This window comes from Schistocerca gregaria, chromosome 11 (assembly GCF_023897955.1).
Source record: "Schistocerca gregaria isolate iqSchGreg1 chromosome 11, iqSchGreg1.2, whole genome shotgun sequence".
In the NCBI taxonomy this organism is placed as follows: domain Eukaryota; kingdom Metazoa; phylum Arthropoda; class Insecta; order Orthoptera; family Acrididae; genus Schistocerca; species Schistocerca gregaria.
This window is the reverse complement of record NC_064930.1, coordinates 137,160,506-137,181,182: the sequence shown is the minus strand read 5'-3', so window position 1 is coordinate 137,181,182 and position 20,677 is coordinate 137,160,506. Positions and strand designations below refer to the sequence as shown.

Here is a 20,677-nt window from a genome sequence, read left to right as displayed (position 1 = left end):
ACGGTACACAATGTGGCGATCCGATGGCAGGGTGTGGGTATGGCGAATGCCCGGTGAACGTCATCTGCCAGCGTGTGTAATGCCAACAATGAAATTCGGAGGCGGTGGTGTTATGGTGTGGTCGTGTTTTTCATGGAGGGGGCTTGCACCCCTTTTTGTTTTGCGTAGCACTATAACAGCATAGGTCTACATTGATGTTTTAAGCACCTTCTTGCTTCCCACTGTTGAAGAGCAATTCCGGGATGGTGACAGCATCTTTCAACACAATCGAGCACCTGTTCATAATGCACGGCCTGTGGCGGAGTGGTTACACAACAGTAACATCTCTGTAATGGACTGGCCTGGACAGAGTCCTGACCTGAATCCTACAGAACACCTTCGGGATGGTTTGGAACGCCGACTTCGTGCCAGGCCTCACCGACCGACGTCGATACCTCCCCTCAGTGCAGCAGTCGTTGGAGAATGGGCTGCCATTCGCCAAGAAGCTTTCCAGCACCTGACTGAACGTAAGCCTGCGAGAGTGGAAACTGTCATCAAAGTTTAGGGTGCGCCAACACCATATAGATTTCCACCATTACCGATGGATGGCGCCACGAACTTGATAGTCTTTTTCAGCTGGCGCCCGCATGCTTTTGATCACATAGTGTGCATGTACTCTTCTCTGTAATTTCTTATTAACAATATCAGCTTATTCCCAAGAATAAGCAGTTTTTGCTCAGTTAATACTAGACAGAAATGAATCCTACATTTGGATCGGACTTCCTTGTCTCTTTCGCAGAAACGTGTGCAGTATACTGTTGCATCCATTTTCAATAAGCCACCACAAGCATTCAAAAATCTTGGCAGTTATCCACGTCCATTCAAATGGAAACAGAAGAGTTTCCCCATGGGTCACTTCTTCTATTCTGTCGAGGAGTTCCTTGAGAAGTTAAGCTGGCTTCTGTGTTATATTATTGTTTGCATTTACATAAACTTATCGCTCGTTTTTTTGGGCTCATAAACATTATATTTTATCTATTATTGCTGTTACGTTGTAATTTCATGTACTGACACGTTCCATGACCTTGGAGATTTGGTCCTACGGAACTGCAAAATAAGAAAATAAAAAAGAAATTAATTCCAATTCCAGAAAAGACAGGTACTGTCAGGTGTCAATATTACGGACCAGTCTTTTGTATTTCTCAGGGCCTGCAGCGTCCTAGATATATTATAAAGACGTTTTAGGTATCTTAAACCAGGACGTTGGTTTTTGAAGCTTTATTCAAGAGTTGTACAGTTAGGCGATAAGCTTATTTCAGGTGTGTGTTGCGCATTCGTAACAGTGGGTGTGGCTTAATCGCTCATCACCATAGGGTTCCTAGCATCATTTGGTGCGTCTCTGTAAAGGTAATCTAGAATTTGACGCAAAATTTAATGCAAGCCCGTTGCTCCTCTGACTCTACCATCTCGAAATTCGCCAACTGCGCGACGCGATGTTCTACTCAATGCAGAACTGAACAATAACTGAGTGACAGACAACTATCAAACTTCCGGCAGTTGCACATTAAAAACAGGCGTGTGCAAGGATGCGAACCGCATTTCGCTCCAATACACCAATGGCGCGAAATTACGAGGGGCGTTCGAAAAGTCCCTACAAAAATAAAAACTACTTCCCTGTTCGGGGTAAACCTTTTTTATTTTTCGACATAGTCTCCTTTTTACACTTATACACTTCGTCCAACGCTGTTCTAATTTGTTGATCACTTCCGTATAATAGGAATTATCCAAGTCTGCAAAATAGCTATTAGTTGCTGCAATCACCTCCTCGTTTGTATAAAATCCATGTCCCGCCATCCATTTCTTCAAATTGGGGAACAAATACTAGTCCGAGAGAACCAAGTCTGGAGAACAGGGGGGGGGGGGGGGGGGGGATGTGAAACGAGTCGGAATCCTATTTCCATTAATTTTGCGACCACAACTGCTGAGGTGTGTGCTGGTGCGTTGTCGTGATGAAAAGGAGTTTTTTGAGGTCCAATCGCCGGCGTTTTTCTTGCAGTTCGTTTTTCAGACGGTCCAATAACGATGAATAATAAGGACCTGTAATAATTTTACTTTTTTCAGATAGTCGGTGAGGGCTGTCCCTTGCGAATCCCAAAAGACAGTCACCATAACTTTCCGGCCAAAGGAATGGTCTTCGCCTTTTTTGGTACAGATTCTGCCTCGGTAATATATTGTTTAGATTGTTGTTTGGTCTTAGCAGTATAGTAATGTATCTGTGTTTCATCCACGATGACGAAACGACGCTTAGAGTCCTGCGGATTCTTCCTGAGCAGCTGCAAACCATCCTTGCAACACTTCACAGGATTCCGTTTCTGGTCAAGCGTGAGCAATCGCGGAACACATCTTCGGATAGCTTTCTCATGTCCAAATGTTTATGCAAAATATTATGTACCCGTTCAAAAAAGATGCCCACAGCACTAGCAATCTCACGCACCTTAACTCTTCTGTCGTCTATCACCACATCATGGATTTTATCAGTGATTTCTGGAGTCGTGACCTCCACAGGGCGTCCAGAACGTTCAGCATCACTTGTGCCCATATGGCCACTCAGAAACTTTTGAAACCACTTATAAACTGTTCTGATCGAAGGTGCAGAGTCACCTTAATGTTTACCAAGCTTCTCTTTAGTCTCCCGAGGCGTTTTGCCTTTCATAAAGTAATATTTTACCACCACACGAAAGTCTTTTTCGTCCATTTTTTTTTATAATAGCTCGACTTCCTTGATTCACACTAATGCCAGACACAAAGAAGTAGACCAATATGGCTGAAACTTGCTGTTGCGCGGGTAGCATTCATTTCACGCTAGGTGAGGAGAGCCCTACGTCAGCGTGACGTAGGCTCGCGTCGTCATGAGTTTCACGAGTTGTCCTATGGACTGTTGTGTGCATGCTGTATACATCGACTGTTGTGCGCCTCTTAAATCGGCACTGTTCATTGTTCTTAGTTGATTTGCAACATGGAGGCAAAATTAAATGGAACTAGGTGGTTTAATATTTCCAGCGACATTCGGAATTACTTCCAATTTCAGTTTCTCAGTTTAACGTTTCTGCCCACATGAATTGTGTACAATTCATTGGCTTTTGTAAAAATATGAAACACTTTAATTTCTCCCTATTTCACGTTTTTATCCACATGGTTGATGCACGATTAATCAGACTAAAAAATGCCTAGACACTTTCATTGTGGTTATGATTCCTTCATTCAGATATTCGTCATGTTCATGAAACACACAATAACATCGCACATTCTTTGGATTGCAGCTTAATAGTTAATTATTTCATGTTTCTATGCACGGGATTTAGACACGATTCACCGGATTTTTTTTTTTTTTTTTAAATGGGGTAGCGTTCATTTCAGGCTAGAAAAATAACAAGACACTTTCGTTATGGTTATTATTCCTTCACTCAGATATTCGTTATGTACATGAAACACACAATAATATCCAACAATCTTTGGATTGCAGCTTAATAATTAATTATTTCACGTTTCTATCCGCACGATTTATGCACGATTCATCATTTTTAATGACTAAAAGCTTTTTTTTTTTACTTTCGTTATGGTTCCCTCGTTCAGACATTCATTATGTTCCTGAAACACATAATACCATCCCAAATTGTTAGGATTACAACATAATAATTAATTCAACTGAGATGAGCATAACAGATATAACTCCTGTCACTTCGTTTGTACACATGTAATTACATTTAGCTTTGACTTTATCGGTACAAGTGCAAAGATCGATATACGCACTCATGTAGTACCGATTTAGGTTATTTACGTCCCGATGACGTAGTGTTACGTCACTATGACGTAGAGTTCTCCTCACCTAGCGTGAGATGAATGCTAGCCGGAGTGCGCTCTTTCCAAAGATGCTGCTAACTAAACATGACCTCGATACGCTTCGGTGGTGTCATCTCTCGGACTTTGCACGGACTTTTCAAACGCCCCTCGTACGAATGTTCCGGAATTTATTGAACAGGCCTCACGCAACAATCGAGGAATTGTGCGCTCGCTCAAGGCGCATCCACGCGCTAGAGTGGGCGATGCACGTGTGCGCAGGAGGTTGTTTACCGCAGGGCCACGTGTCGGTATGGCTGCAGCGGCCGTGATTGCGTACACAAAGGCGACTAGGTGGGGGCTGCGTGTTGTGTTTGAGAACTCAAGCGCGCGCGCACAAACGTGAGGTGCTTAGCGAGCGAGGCGTAGCCAAGGCCTGGCGAGGCGAAGGCAGACAACACATCACACACTAGCATCCTCGGCGCACCAAGGTACCAGCCAAGGTCAGGGCTTCACTTCCCGTCTCGACGACGAAACCACGACGGATGGAAAGCAAGCACTACTGGCCATTAAAACTGCTACACCACGGAGATGACGTGCTACAGACGCGAAATTTAAACGTCAGGAAGAAGATGCTGTGATATGCGAATGATTAGCTTTTCAGAGCATTCATACAAGGTTGGCGTCGGTGGCGACACCTACAACGTGCTGACATGAGTGCAGTTTCCAACCGATTTCTCATACACAAACAGCAGTTGACCGGCGTTGCCTGGTGAAACGTTGTTGTGATGCCTCGTGTAAGGAGGAGAAATGTGTACCATCACGCTTCCGACTTTGATAAAGGTCGGATTGTAGCCTATCGCCATTGCGGCTTATCGCGACATTGCTGCTCGCGTTGGTCAACATCCAATGACTGTTAGCAGGAAATGGAATCGGTGCGTTCGGGAGGGTAATACGGAACGCCGTGCTGGATCCCAACGGCCTCGTATCACTAGCAGCCGAGATGACAGGCATCTTATCCGCACGGCTGTAACGGATCGTGCAGTCACGTCTCGGCCCCTGAGTCAACACATGGGGACGTTTGCGAGACAACAACCATCTGCACGAACAGTTCGACGACGTTTGCAGCTGCACGGACTATCAGCTCAGAGACTGTGGATGCGCTTACCCTTGACGCTGCATCACAGACAGGAGCGCCTGCGGTGGCGTACTCGACGACGAAACTGGGTGCACGAATGGCAAAACGTCATTTTTTCGGATGAATCCAGGTTCTGTTTACAGTATCGTGATGATCGCATCGGTGTTAGGCGACATTGCGGTGAACGCACATTGGAAGCGTGTATTCGTCATCGCCATACTGGCGTATCACCCGGCGTGATGGTATGGGGTACCACTTGTTACACGTCTCCGTCACCTCTTGTTTGCATTGACGGCACTTTGAACAGTGGGCGTTACATTTCAGATGTGTGACGATCCGTGGCTCTACCCATCATTCGATCCCTGCGAAACCCTACATTTCAGCAGGATAATGAACGACCGCATGTTGCAGGTCCTGTGCGGGCCTTTCTAGATACAGAAAATGTTCGACTGCTGCCCTACGCAGCACATTCTCCAGATCTCTCACCAATTGAGAACGTCTGGTCAATGGTGGCCGAGCAAGTGGCTCGTCACAATACGCCAGTCACTGCTCTCGATGAACTGTGGTATCGTGTTGAAGCTGCATGGGCAGCTGTACCTGTACACGCCATCCAAGCTCTTTTTTACTAGATGGGCCAGCGTATGAAGGCCGTTATTACGGCCAGAGGTGGTTGTTCTGGGTACTGATTTCTCAGGATCTATGCACCCAAATTGCGTGAAAATGTAATCACATGTCAGTTCTAGTATAATATGTTTGTCCAATGAGTACTCGTTTATCTTCTGCATTTCTTCTTGGTATAGCATTTTTAATGGCCAGTAGTGTATTTTATACGCTACACTCGTAAGAGTTATGAAGTAGTGGTAGCTGTTGCGCCCATTCCTCCTTAGACTGGTCTGATGAAAATTTCTATTGCAGCAGTTGTCAGCCTTTCTCAGACCATTACCCCCGAGTGCAATCAGACGGCTTCCCCCACATTATCACCAACTTAAGCACCCAACTCAACTGTAGAATGAAAGACTTTTCTGGGAACACGTTTATTTTTAAAGTGATGAAAAATATTTCGTGTGTGTGTGTGTGTGTGTGTGTGTGTGTGTGTGTGTGAGAGAGAGAGAGAGAGAGAGAGAGAGAGAGAGAGAGAGAGAGAGAGAACGAATGACGTAATAAGTGCTACCCAGTTCTTAGCCAAGTATGTAATAGCTCTCTGAAGCATGGTATTTTCCCAGATAGACTGAAGTATGCCATTGTTAAACCACTGCATAAAAACGGGGATACGACTGATGTCAACAACTACCGCCCAATCTCTCTTCTGACTGCCTTATCCAAAATTCTTGAAAAAGCGCTGTATTGTAGAGTAGCTTCACACCTTTGTAAAAATAACGTTTTAACAAAATGTCAGTTTGGCTTCCAGAAAGGTTTTTCAACGGAAAATGATATATACTTTCACTGATGAAGTATCAAATGCTCTGAGAAACCGGAAGTCACCTGTTGGGATTTTTTGTGATCTCTCAAAGGCTTTTCATTGTGTAAATCATGGTATACTTCTAGACAAGCTCAAGTACTGTGGTACGAATGGGACAGCGCTCAAATGGTTTAAATCATACCTAACTGAGGACAGAAAGTTAAAATAAGCAGTTCACATAATATGCAAAAAGCTGGTGATTTCTCAAACTGGGGAACAATCAAGAATGTGGTGCCGCAAGGTTCGGTCTTGGGTCCTCTGCTGTTCTTAATATATATTAATGACTTGCCATTCTATATTCACGAAGATGCAAAGCTAGTACTTTTTGCCGATGATACAAGTAATAGCTACCACACCCGACAGACAAGAATTAACTGGTGAAATTGTAAACAATGTTTTTCAGAAAACCATTAAGTGGTTCTCTGCAAATGGGCTCTCATTAAACTTTGACAAAACACAGTATATTCAGTTCCACACAGTAAATGGAATGACACCATTGATAAACATAGACTTCGATCAGAAATCGGTAGCTAAGGTAGAATATTCAAAATTTCTAGGTTTTATGCATTGATGAGGGGTTGAACTGGAAAAAAACACACTGAGGATCTCCTGAAACGTTTGAATTCAGCTGCTTATACTATTAGGTTCATTGCAAATTCTGGCGATATACATCTCAGTAAATTAGCTTACCACGCCTATTTTCATTCTTTGCTTTCCTATGGCATCATATTCTAGGGTAACTCATCGTTGAGTAAAAGAGTGTTCATTGCACAAAAGCGTGTAATCAGAATAACTGCTGGAGCTCATCCAAGATCATCCTGCAGACACTTATTTAAAGAACTAGAGATCTTCACTGTTGCCTCACAATATGCATGTTCACTTATGAAATTTGTTATTAACAATCCGAACGAATTCAAAAGTAATAGCAGTATGCATGGCTACAACACTCGGAGAAAGGATGATCTTCACTACTGAAGGTTAAATCTATCTTTGGCTCAGAAGGAGGTAAATTATGCTGCCACAAAAGTCTTTGGTCACTTGCCTAATGCATCAAAAGCCTGACAGATAGCCATATAGCATTTAAAAGTAAATTAAAAGACTTTCTTAAAGGCAACTCCTTCTACTCATTAGATGAATTTTTGGATATAGTAAGTGGATAATTTCCCAACCCCAAACAAAAAAAAAAAAAAAAATATTGAGTGTCATGTAATAGTTTGGCTAATGTAATATCTTGTATAGACACCTTTTATTAACCTGACACGTTCCACATCATTACGAACTGTCGTATTCATGATCTATGGAACAAGTACTAATCTAACCTCTAATCTACGCTGAGGGTAGACACTCGTTACAAAACATACTAACCCTGCATTACTTCTCTCCATTGCGGCACTTGCTTCGCCTGCACACTGCAAACCCATTTAAGGAGGGATGTAACCGATTTTGGTGCAAATAATCGATTTTTCAAAAATATTGATCTACACAATTTAATCAATGCTGTGTGTAAATGTTATCGTGATAGCAGCTTTATAAATGCCTTTAAATTGGTAAACTGATTAAGTATGCAGTGGTGGTTACTCCCACCTTTTCCAACATTTGGGAAACTGCTTGCTTCGGCGGAATTATTGTTAGTGTGAAAACTGTTTTCTTTCGATATCTTTAGCTGACATCTATATCTCTGGCTTCCAATTACGTAAAAAATGTAAAACAAACAAAATGAGGTTCAAAGATTTTCTTCTCATATATAGTCTACACGTAATAAACTTACCGCCGGAGGTTCGAGTCCTGCCTCGGGCCGTAGGAATTCACACACATTTGAACATTTGAACTTACCGTAATTTTAAAATCCTCCTTACTGATATACCTCACCCTCCAGGTTTCTCTTCTCTCTTCTTCCCATCTGCCTGGCCTGCATATGAGGGTAAGACACTGACCTGTTAGTTTTCTTGACGCTGTTCTCGTCAATGGTGTAAAATGCTTTTGTTGTAAACACAATCTATGCCACCTCTCTTCAGCACTTCAATTCTGCCATTATTTCCGTTATTGTAACGTAAAACTCATTAGCAGTACCATTCATGAATGCAATTAAGCCCAAATTCAGGCTTCTTGCAAACTGTGATTTATTGAGGAAGTGTCTTCTCAGAAAGCAAATGAAAGCCTCAATAATTTAATTTCGATTGCATGCTCAAAACGGACATTATGTGGACTGGAAATACTCAAAATAGGTGTCTGTGATGCAGTTTTATGTTACAATAACGGAAATGATGGCGGAACAAGTGCTGAAGTGAGTTGGCGTGTTTACAACAAAAGCAATTTACACCATCGACGAGAGCATGGTCAAGAAATCTAACAGATCGGTGTCTTACCTGCAAATAAAGGCAGGCAGATCGGAAGAGGAGAGAAAAAAAACGTGGAGGAAAAGGAGTATCAGTATGAAGGATTTTAAAATGTCCTGCCTCGGACATGGCTGTGTGTGGTGTCCTTAGGTTAGTTACATTTAAGTAGTTCTAAGTTCTGGGGGACTGATGACCTCAGATGTTAAGTCCCATAGTGCTCAGAGCCATTTGAATCATTTAAAATTGAGGTAAGCTTATGACATGTAGTAGTTTGAGCAGAAAATCTTTCAACCTCATTTTCTCTGTCTTACATTTTTGACGTTATTAGAAGCCTTTTCCCAAAAAGTATATCCGCTAATGCTACGAAATTTTCAGTAACTGTTTTCAGCGTGTTGCTGTCCCCCTCTAACAAAAAAATACGAGATCCTGCAATTACATTCTGATTTTTAGATGATTGTATGTAGAAAAAAATGTTAATTTTGGATGTGCAAAATTAAAAACTTTGTTAATGATACAATTTGTACCATAAATTAATAACTTTAATTGAGTGGACTTATAACCTTGTCGGGACCCTACAATGAAATTTTCCGATTAATTGCGTGATTAGAATTTGCGTTATGGCTGTTTATAAAAAAGACAATGAAAAAAATGGAAAATTCAAATTTCTGGCAAAATATTAATCCTGCATGTTTCATTATATTCTTCCGTTAAAACACAGCACTTTAGCTTTACTCATGCAAAATTTTAAACTTGTACATTAATAAATATGGCTGTAATGATTTTTTAAATAAATGTTTACATTTTCCGTTACATCCCCCCTTATAAGTCAAACAAGTTCAGATGTGTTCCATGCACTCAAGAGTACTTTTTCAGGCGATGCTGTTATTTCACACGGTAGTCGATCTGACCGGTGGCGTGGTATAAATACCCAGCTTCGTATAAACAACGAAAAATGTCACCAGAGTGAGCGATAATAATGTTTATAACCCCTGCGAACGGTGAAAAGCGTGCTTACACAATTGTCCAGTGATTTCAACCGTGTTGTCTTTCGAAAATAGATCTTATTTCACACCCGAGAAACATTCTCCTTTAAAATAAATATCTGCATTTATATTTTGAAATACGTAATTTTGAGGTCTAATTTTTAAATTTCTAGTTTCTATTTTGTCTTTCTTTCTAGTTGTATATATATATATATATATATAGCGGAAAGGCGCTGGACGCTCTTCCCTGTTCTGTTGTTACTGATAGCTTCTTTTCCAAACGTGTCATCTCTGGTTTTGTTATGGTTGATTCACCCAAGAATCTGAATAATTGTGAGGCTATCTCGTTGCACTAAATGTCATAGAATGGCCGTACATTTTGGCACGTATGACTACATTGCTTCCGAAAGTGCAGTTCTACGACCGCGAGAAAATAAGCAGAAAAAGTATTGGTTAAAAATAGTCTTGGTTGCAGTTATAGTTTTTTTTATTTTTCAACGACGCGTTTCGCCTTATTTAGGCATCTTCAGGTTATCTTAATTTGGTATTTCTTAGAAGAATCCTTTAGTCAGTGTAGCCAAAGGGCTAGAAAAGTTTTTACTGAGTTTAACGAAGGCGGTGTTGACCTGATATATTCGACGATGCCCTTTGGCTACACTGACTAAAGGATTCTTCCAAGAAATACCAAATTAAGATAACCTGAAGATGCTTAAATAAGGCGAAACGCGTCGTTGAAAAATAAAATAAAAACTACAATTGCAACCAAGACTGTTTTTAACCAATACTGTTAAGCACCGGTTTGCTGTATGCCACATATGGATTGGAAGTATCTCTAAGCAGAAAAAGTTTGCGACACTTGCGTGTCGATGAAATGAAACGAATGACACGCAGTGAAGTCCGAACGCGCCAGTTCTTCATCACCTTGTCGATGTGGGCGGTTTTGCGCTGCGTTGTCCTGGTTACTGTTTCCATTGCGTAACTGTTTGGGTCAGAAGTTATACACGCACTGGCTAGCGTTTGCTTTGGCGCCAGCCCGGAATGATAACACACACACACACATCTTGGCGTCGAGGCACATTCGCTCTCAGTCCGTTTCGACCTCGTGACACAGCGTCAGCTACCGGGCGCCGAGCGATTGCTGCAGTTTCCGTCAACTGTGTGACGTTCGCCGCTATCTCGACCTTTTGGCCCGTGAGTACTCTCGCCATTATGCGTCCATGTAACACCTGCTTTGAAATTCTACGTGTCTTCATTGAAGAAGCTGTCGTTGTCTAGCTTGCCACACAAAATATTACCTTTTATTCTGCTGTTACATCTTAGGCTCAATATGACCCGGAAAGGTGTTTTTCCCTAACATTTCCATTCTTAAATGCTAGCACTCGACATTATGATTTTATTCTTCCAAACGTTCTCCACGAATGACACGCAGTGAAGTCCGAGCGAGCCAGTTCTTCACTCACCTTGCCGATGTGGGCGGTTTTGAGCTGCATTGTTCCGGTTACAAACGCCATTGCGTAACTGTTTGGGTCAGAAGTTAAACACGTAGGATGTAGAGGCTTATCTCACTAGGGGTAAGATAGATACTGCCTACAGGAAAATTAAAGAGACCTTTGTAGAAAGGAGAACCACTTGTATGAATATCAAGAGCTTTGATGGAAACCCAGTTGTAAGCAAAGAAGGGAATGCAGAAAGGTGGAAGGAATATATAGAGGGTCTATACAAGGGCGATGTACTTGAGGACAATATTATGGAAATGGAAGAGGATGTAGATGAAGATGAAATGGGAGAAATGAATCTGCGTGAAGAGTTTGACAGAGCACTGAAGGACCTGAGTCGAAGCAAGGCGCCCGAAGTAGACAACATTCCATTAGAACTACTGAAAGCCTTGGGAGAGCCAGTCCTGACAAAACTCTACCATCTGGTGAGCAAGATGTATAAGACAGGCGAAATACTCTCAAACTTCAAGAAGAATATAATCATTCCAATCCCAAAGAAAGCAGGTGTTGACAGATGTGAAAATTACCGAACTATCAGTTTAATAAGTCACAGCTGCAAAATACTAACGCGAGTTCTTTACAGACGAATGGAAAAACTAGTAGAAGCCGACCTCGGGGAAGATCAGTTTGGATTCCGTAGAAATGTTGGAACACGCGAGGCAATACTGACCCTACGACTTATCTTAGATGGACGAAAGGTACACCTACGTTTCTAGGATCTGTAGACTTAGAGACAGCTTTTGACAATGTTGACTGGAATACTCTCTTTCAAATTCTAAAGGTGGCAGGGGTAAAACACAGGGAGCGAAAGGCTATTTACAATTTGTACAGAAACCAGATGGCAGTTATTAGAATCGAGGGGTATAAAAGGGAGACAGTGGTTGGGAAGGGAGTGAGACAGGGTTGTAGCCTCTCCCCGATGTTATTCAGTCTATATATTGAGCAAACAAAAGAAAAGTTCGGAGTAGGTACTAAAATCCTTGGGGATGAAATACAAACTTTGAGGTTCGCCGATGACATTGTAATTCTGTCACAGACAGCAAAGGACTTGGAAGAGCAGTTGACGGAATGGACAGTGTCTAGAAAGGAGGATCTAAGATGAACATCAACAAAAGCAAAACGAGGATAATGGAATGTTGTCAGATTAAGTCGGGTGATGCTGAGGGACTCAGATTAGGAAATGAGACACTTAAAGTAATAAATGAGTTTTGCTATTTGGGGAGCAAAATAACTGATGATGTCCGACGTAGAGAGGATATAAAATGTAGACTGGCAATGGCAAGGAAAGCGTTTCTGATGAACAGAAATTTGTTAACATCGAGTGTAGATTTAAATGTCAGGAAGGCGTACGGAAAGTATTTGTATGGAGTGTAGCCATGTATGGAAGTGAAACGTGCACGATAAATAGTTTAGGCAAAAAATAGAATCTCTTGAAATGTGGTGCTACAGAAGAATGCCGAAGATTAGATGGGTAGATCACATAACTAATGAGGAGGTATTGAATAGGATTGGGGAGATGTTTGTGGCACAACTTGACTAGAAGAAGGGATCGGTTGGTAGGACATGTTCTGAGGCATCAAGGGATCACAAATTTAGCATTGGAGGGCAGCGTGGAGGGTAAAAATCGTAGAGGGAGACCAAGAGTTGAATACACTAATCAGATTCAGAAGGATGTAGGCTGCGGTAGGTACTGGGAGGTGAAGAAGCTTGCACAGGATAGAGTAGCTTGGAGAGCTGCATCAAACCAGTCTCAGGACTGAAGACCACAACAACAACAACGTTCTCTACAACATCCGGCTCTAGTGAAACAATTTTTCTCCCCGTTGTTACAGATAAATTTGTGACTAGTACAGCCTGCGGTCGAAATTCGACCTATAAGGTCAGTGGACCATATCTAAAAATCGTCATGTATCTTAAAGTGGTACACTGCTCGCTAAACTGTGTCTGAAATTTTAGCCTCAGAACTGACGTGTAGGAAAAGCTCCACTGTAGCTACGAGTATCCTTAAAGTAATTCTTTGATCTCTCTGCAACTGTTCCATCATTTGAAGTGAATCTTTGATACATTGCGTTTAAAAATAAATTTTGTGTTAACGGCGACAAATTCACGTTTCCTTGTGACACCACATTGTGAATACCGTTGTATCGCGTAAAGTAACCACAGATGCGAAATGATTTGCATTACGACCACAATTATAACTCACAAAAATTATTTGGAATTACATTCAGTGCACATTTAAATTTCTTTCAAAACAGCATTAGAAATATCAGCAACGTACAAATTACTCCTCTTTCTTTGTGTACACGAAACTTGTGTCTCTCTGTCGTTCAGTGCGACCCGTTTACCATGGGTACCGGTATGTGTGTGTGTGTGTGTGTGTGTGTGTGTGAAATCTTATGGGACTTAACTGCTGAGGTGATCAGTCCCTAAGCTCACACACTACTTAACCTAAATTATCCTAAGGACAAACGCACACACTCATGCCCGAGGGAGGACTCGAACCTCCGCCGGGACCAGCCGCACAGTCCATGACTGCAGCGCCTTAGACCCCTCGACTAATCCCACGCGGCAGGTACCGGTATGAAATGAGCATATTTTTGTGAAAATTAAACACTAATTCTGAATTGAAAAGTAAAAACATTTTATCAAAATACTGACCATTGCTTTTTATACATTTTGACCACCTTTGTGGCAATTTGTGGACACTACGCCAATAGAAATGTTCGTCTTTTGACGCAAACCAATCAGACACCCAATTTTCGACTTCGTCGTAGGAATCGAAGTGTTCCTCAACCAATGCGTGTCCCATTGATGAAAACCAATGATAGTCGGAAGGGGCCAAGTCTGGTGAATACGGCGGTTGGGGCAGCAGCTCCCAGCCAAGTGTTTTTGATTGTATCCTGAACCAGTTTTGCTTTGTGTGCAGGTGCACTGTCGTGTAAAACAATTACTTTGCCATGTCTTCTGGCCCATTCTGGTCTTTTCTTCGACCAATGCACAGTTCAAATTGATCATTTGTTGTCTGTAGCGATTAGTATTCACAGTTTCACCGGGGTTTAGAAGCTCACGATACACAACACCTTTCTGATCCCAAAAAAACTCAGAGCATTGTTTTCTTGCCGAATCGATCTGGTTTTGCAGTCGATATTGATGGTTGTCCCGGATTAACCCATGATTTTCCCCGTTTTGGATTCTTAAAATAAATCCATTTTTTATCGCCAGTAACAATTCGATGAAAAATTGATTTTCTTTAATGTCTTTGAAGCAAAATTTGACAAATGGTTTTTCGGTTTTCCATATGTCTTTCATTCAATTCATGTGGCACCGATTTTCCACACTTTTGGATCTTTCCCATAGCTTTCAAACGGTCAGAAATTGTTTGTTGTGCAACACTTAGCATTGCTGTCATTTGCTTCTGACTCAAAAGTATCTGCTTCATCCAATATTGCTCGCAATTCGGCGTCTTCGAACTTTTTTAGTGGTCTTCCACGTTCTTCATTTCTTACATCAAAATCATTATTTCTGAACCGTTGAAACCATCTTTTGCACGTTGCTTCTGATAGAGCATGATCACCATATGCCTCGACAAGCATTCGATGCGACTCTTTTTTTCAAATGAAAACAAAAAAATTAATGCTTTCCGCAAATCATCATTTTCTGGTACGAAGTTCGACATTGTTAACGCGATGAAAACATATGATGTTATTTGTTCCGTGACTTGATGTATACTAAATATATTTGACAGATGTCATACCAACAAAACAAAAAGAATTTAAGGCTCGTTCACAACAAATGTTCCGTATCGACACATTTGTATCTTAACGCTCATTTCATACTGGTACAACTGGTATACGTAAATATACGAGGCATAGCGTAAAACAAATACAGTTTCCGTGTAATAGGAGAGGTCGCAGCTTTTCAAAATGAAGTGGCTGAAAATTAGGAACACTTCAAATTTTGTGGCGACGGCGGCAAACGAACGTAAAGTTTGTGCCTCGGTACTATGTTTCCGTTTTCCACAGATGTGGCATTTTTGCTGCCCGGTATGTGTGTGTGTGTGTGACTGGTGACTGGATCTGTGATTTCCTGACAGAGAGGTCACAGTTCGTTGTAATTGACGGAAAGAGGTCACAGTTCGTTGTAATTGACGGAAAGTCATCGAGTAAAACAGAAGTGATTTCTGGCGTTTTCCAAGCCAAGGTAGTGTTGTCTAAATAAACGATTTCGGAGACAATATGAGCGGCCATCGTTCGTTGTTTGCAGATAAGGCTTTCTTTAATTTACTAATAAAGTCATCAGAAGATCAAAGCAAACTGAACACGAATTAGAAAAAATATCTGAATGGTGCGAAAAGTGGCAGTTGAGCCTAATTAACGAAAAGTGTGAGGTCATCCACATGAGTGCTAAAATTAACTCGTTAAACTTAGGTTACACAATAAATCAGTATAATATAAAATCTGTAAATTCAACTAAATACCTAGATATTACAATTACGAACAACTTAAATTGGAAGGAACACACAGAAAATGTTGTGGGGAAGGCTAACCAAAGACTAGTTTTATTGGCAGGACACTCAGAAAATGTAACAGGCCTACTAAGGAGACTGCCTACACTACGCTTGTCCGTGCTCTTTTAGAATACTGCTGCGCGGTGTGGGATCCTTACCGGGTAGGACTGACGGAGTACACGAAAAAGTTCAAAGAAAGGCAGAACGTTTTGTGTTATCACGAAATATGGGAGAGAGTGTTGCAGAAATGATACAGGAGCTGGGATGGACATCATTAATAGAAAGGCGTTTTTCGCTGCGACGGAATCGTGTCACGAAATTCCAATCACCAACTTTCTCCTCCGAATGCGAAAATATTTTGTTGACACCGAGTTACATAGGGAAGAACGACCACCAAGATAAAATAAGGGAAATCAGAGCTCGTACGGAAAGATATAGGTGTTCATTCTTTCCCCGCGCTATACGAAATTGGAATAATAGAGAATTGTGAAGGTGGTTCGATGAACTCTCTGCCAGGCACTTAAATGTCATTTCCAGAGTATCCTTGTAGATGTAGATGTAGAGTGAACCATTGGTAACGGCCCTAGAAAGTGATTTCACAGATCGTTGTTACTTTCGTGTCTCATTCTGTACGCAGGGCAGATTTTGGTAGCGCTCCAATTTTCCGCGTTCACATATTGGAGATTTTAATGCTAGGTAGTGAAGGTGTCATCAGAGTCACGAATATCAAAGCATCCACTTCCTTTTTAGCGCTCATAACGGGTTCGTACACACCTATTTCGTACTTTGTGCACATCTACGGCAAAGTACCTTTCAAAGAATATAAATTTAGTATCCTCCTTGTATAATTAACATTAAAAATTGATACTTCAATTTTCGTGATCCTAAAAATTCACAACATGTAGCCTGCAAATATTGCTTACAAAAATTCTATTTGCGCGTATCTGTCCTTTTTTTTTTGTAACAATGCGCGTGCAGTGCACAAATTTGAAATTGGTTGATTTTAAATGGTAGTGGTAGATGCAGTTGAAGCAGTAAGTGCCGCTACGGAAAGCGGCCGTGCGAGGGAATCATGTTTTGTAACAAGTTTCTATTCTCACTGTGAAAAGTTAGCTTTGTCGTACAATTAGAAGGAGTTGTAGCTAGCACTCGCAGTGCGCTGGGAATTCCTTCACCGTTTATTCTAAACTCTCTCTCTCTCTCTCTCTCTCTCACACACACACACACACACACACACACACACACAAACACACACACACACAAACAACTGAACCCAATGGCTGCTGGAAAACAAAACAATTCTCACACACACGCGCACACAAACACACAAAACACTACCCAACACAACTCCTGCAGGAAAACAATCGACTGCTGTTTTACTTATCGGTTGAGTCATTCATTCATTCTTTTGAGTGAAACGAGTCCTCGAGAGGAACTGAATGAAGAAAACATCGATTCAGTCGGTTGTAGTATCACGTATCGGCTTAACTCACAAGTGTGGTCACGCAGACCGCGCTAGAATTTTCGCTCTGCGAGGTAAATTGTGCCGAAGCGCTACTCTACCTACCCTCCTTAAATCGTCAACTCTATAATGTTTTATTGTCTTTTGTGTTATCACCCTTTTCGGTTTGTTTCTGGCACGTGTTGAGGTCTCCTAGACCGCACCACGTGAACTATGTACCGGGTGACAATTGCTGAAATAAAATCGTCGTAACTTCTGAACAATCTCCATTGGGACGTTCAAACTGCACGGTTGGCCGCGGGCCATGATAGGAATTAGTGTCCGCATGCACGGTTTCGTTTAGCGATAAAGCCCACTTTCATTTGGATAGGGTCGTTCAAATGGTTCAAATGTTTCTGAGGTCATCAGTCCCCTAGAACTTAGAACTACTTAAACCTAACTAACCTAAGGACATCACACACATCCATGCCCGAGGCAGGATTCGAACCTGCGACCGTACCGGTCGCGCCGTGCCACACTGTAGCGCCTAGAACCGCTCGGCCACTCTGGCCGGCTGTTGACTTTACACGACGATACGTGAGAGCATCATTATAGCAGGCACTACCAGGTATGAGAGATCTTAACGCCAGTGGAATGCGGCTGATTTGGAACAGCAACACGAGCGGTTAACTCCTCTGACATCCACTTTTGTTCGTGTACTGATGAATCTTTCAACACTGAGGCGGCAGAGTCGGAAGATTCATATACAGACACGAACTGTAAGATTCTTAATGGCGTCCAAGCAAGAGACGCTCCATTTGGAACTTTGTTAGTCCCCAGAAATCTTCTTAGGTGTGCAAGGATAACACCTTCAGAAACCTCATCATAATTGTAAGCTAAACTTTTTCAATCGTGGGAGCCGACCGGAGTGGCCGAGCGGTTCTAGGCGCTTCAGTTTGGAATCGCACGCCCGCTACGGTCGCAGGTTCGAATCCTGCCTCGGGCATGGATGTGTGTGATCTCCTGAGGTTAGTTAGGTTTAAGTAGTTCTGAGTTCTAGGAGACCGATGACCACAGAAGTTAAGTCCCATAGTTCTCAGTTAATTTGAACCATTTTTCAATCGCAGGAAGCCCGGTATCTGAAACGGTAAGACGAATACGTCCCTCGATTTTGCAATGTGTAATGATTCCTTGTGGGGACCTGTCGGTACTCTCTAGCTTGAACTTCCTCAGTTGCTGCCGCATCGAGAGAGGTGGTGCAGTGGCTAGCACACTGGACTCGCATTTGGGTGGACGACGGTTCAAACCCGCGTCCCGCGTTTCCGTGGTTTCCCTAAATCGCCTCAGGCAAATGCCGAGATGGTTCCTTTGAAAGGGCACGGCCGAACTTCCTTCTCCGATCCGATGGGACCTATGACCTCACTGTTTGGTCCCCTCCGGCACATTAACCAGCCAAATGTCTGCTGCGAAGTCAGCTCCTGTAAGCTCGGCGACATCACTGCCTCAAGCTCTGATTGAGAATATTTTTGCACGCTATTTTAGCGATACATCCAATGGCGCCTATGGTCTGAGGATGACACGGCGGTCGGTCGGTACCGTTCGGCCTCCGTGGCCTGTTCGGGAGGAGTTTAGTTTTCATTTTAGCGATAAAATGCGTGTTGCTATACAAAGCGACCAGGCTCAGGGCGTAACCTCTCTTGTTGCCCGCCTGATCCCTTAAGTGTAGGGAATGAAACGGCTAAAAATTAATATTTTCTCAGCTCATACCACAATACGTAGCAAGTTTTGTCACCCCCACGGAAATGGTACCCGGTGTGCACTGCACGGCCCTAATGAGGGGTATTCTATTGTATTGTATGTTAACCAGGGACCTAGAAACGACGGAGATGGTTCAAATGGGTCTGAGCACTATGGGACTCAACTGCTGTGGTCATTAGTCCCCTAGAACTTAGAACTACTTAAACCTAACTAACCTAAGGACATCACACACATCCATGCCCGAGGCAGGATTCGAACCTGCGACCGTAGCAGTCGCACGGTTCCGGACTGCGCGCCTAGAACCGCGAGACCACCGCGCCCGGCAGTGGTCCACAACCCCACGACGACTATCGCAGTCCACTTCACCCCTCCGCCGCCCCACACGGAACCCAGTGTTATTGCGCGGTTCGGTCCCCGGTTCATCCCCCAGGGAACGTCTCACACCAGACGAGTGTAACTCCTATGTTTGCGGGGTAGAGTAATGGTGGTGTATGCGTACGTGGAGAACTTGTTTGCGCATCAATCGCCGACATAGTGTAACTGAGGCGGAATAAGGGGAACCAGCCCGCATTCGCCGTGGCAGATGGAAAACCGCCTAAAAACCATCCACAGACCGGCCGGTTCACCGGACCTCGACACAAATCCGCCGGAGGGATTCGTGCCGGGGACCAGGCGCTCCTTCCCGCCCGGTATAATGAGAGGTAGTCAAATGAAAACCGAACATCCAAAACCTGCGATCATAGAATGGTTGGAAATCTGGAAATTTGTGGAAAGGACTGTGGGATCAAACTGCTGAGGTCATCGGTCCGTAGGCTTACGCACTACTTAATGTAACTTAGAGTAACTTACGCTAAGGACACTACACAGACCCACGCCCGAGGGAGGACTGGAGACTGCGACGGGGGGAGCCGCGCGAATCGTGACAAGACGCCTCAGACCACGCGGCTACCCCGTGCAACCGGAATGTTTCCATTCGGAAATAATAACCCCACGCATAAACGCGTTTACCCTACTGAAAGGTGAGACGGGCAGTTCCTGTTTCAAAGAACACACTTGACCGATGATGGATCTTCACAATCGCACCTACTCTTGCACTTCGTCGTCATGTCAAACCCACGTCGACGTGTATCTTTCTTCAGGTCGCAAAAGATGTGAAAATCACAAAGGCTCTACTGGGACGTTGCAGTGTTTCCCAACCAAATCGCGGAAGTGTAGCTTTTCTCCGATTCTCAGTGAGTGGGCATTATCGTGCCACAGGATGAACCCGTCCGACAGCCTGAGTGAAAACGGCAAAGTCAACACTGGAAACATGCCACGTCTCCCCAGTCAAAGAAATCGAAAGCTGTTCACACATGTTGTGGTCAGCTCACGAAGACCGTCTTCTTGGAATCCAGGGCCCCTCTGCCCGACGCTTTCGTCGAGCATGCAGCTCTGTGAAGACACTTTGCAGAAACTGCGACGTGCCAAAAATGGCCAAGAATGTTGTCGGGCGAAATCATCCTGTTGCAGGATACTGCCCGCCCCCATAATTCCTATTGGACGGAGGCTACGCTTCTGCGATTTGGTTCGGAAACACTTCAACATTTTCTGTACAGCTCAGATCTTTCACTGTCTGATTGGCGACCTAAAGAGAGTCACGTGTGGATTTCAGTTTCTGTCAGATAAGGGAGAGCAAGAGTGGGTGCGATTGTGGACCCTTCACCGACTGGACGCATTCTGAGAAACAGGAATTGATCGTTTCAT

At 43.1% G+C, this 20,677-nt stretch overlaps 1 protein-coding gene across 13 annotated transcripts in view; it reads left to right on the top strand.

Moving 5' to 3' along the window:
• Positions 1-20,677, top strand: part of LOC126294996 (neprilysin-2-like) — a 485,741-nt gene that overhangs the window by 326,003 nt on the left and 139,061 nt on the right. The window contains exon 1 of one of the 13 annotated variants that reach the window (XM_049987253.1): positions 10,906-10,923. The exons of the other annotated variants lie outside the window; for them this stretch is intronic. The gene's annotated coding sequence lies outside the window, so the exon portion shown is untranslated. Of the gene's footprint in view, positions 1-10,905; positions 10,924-20,677 lie in introns of those variants that run through there. 13 annotated transcript variants of the gene reach the window in all.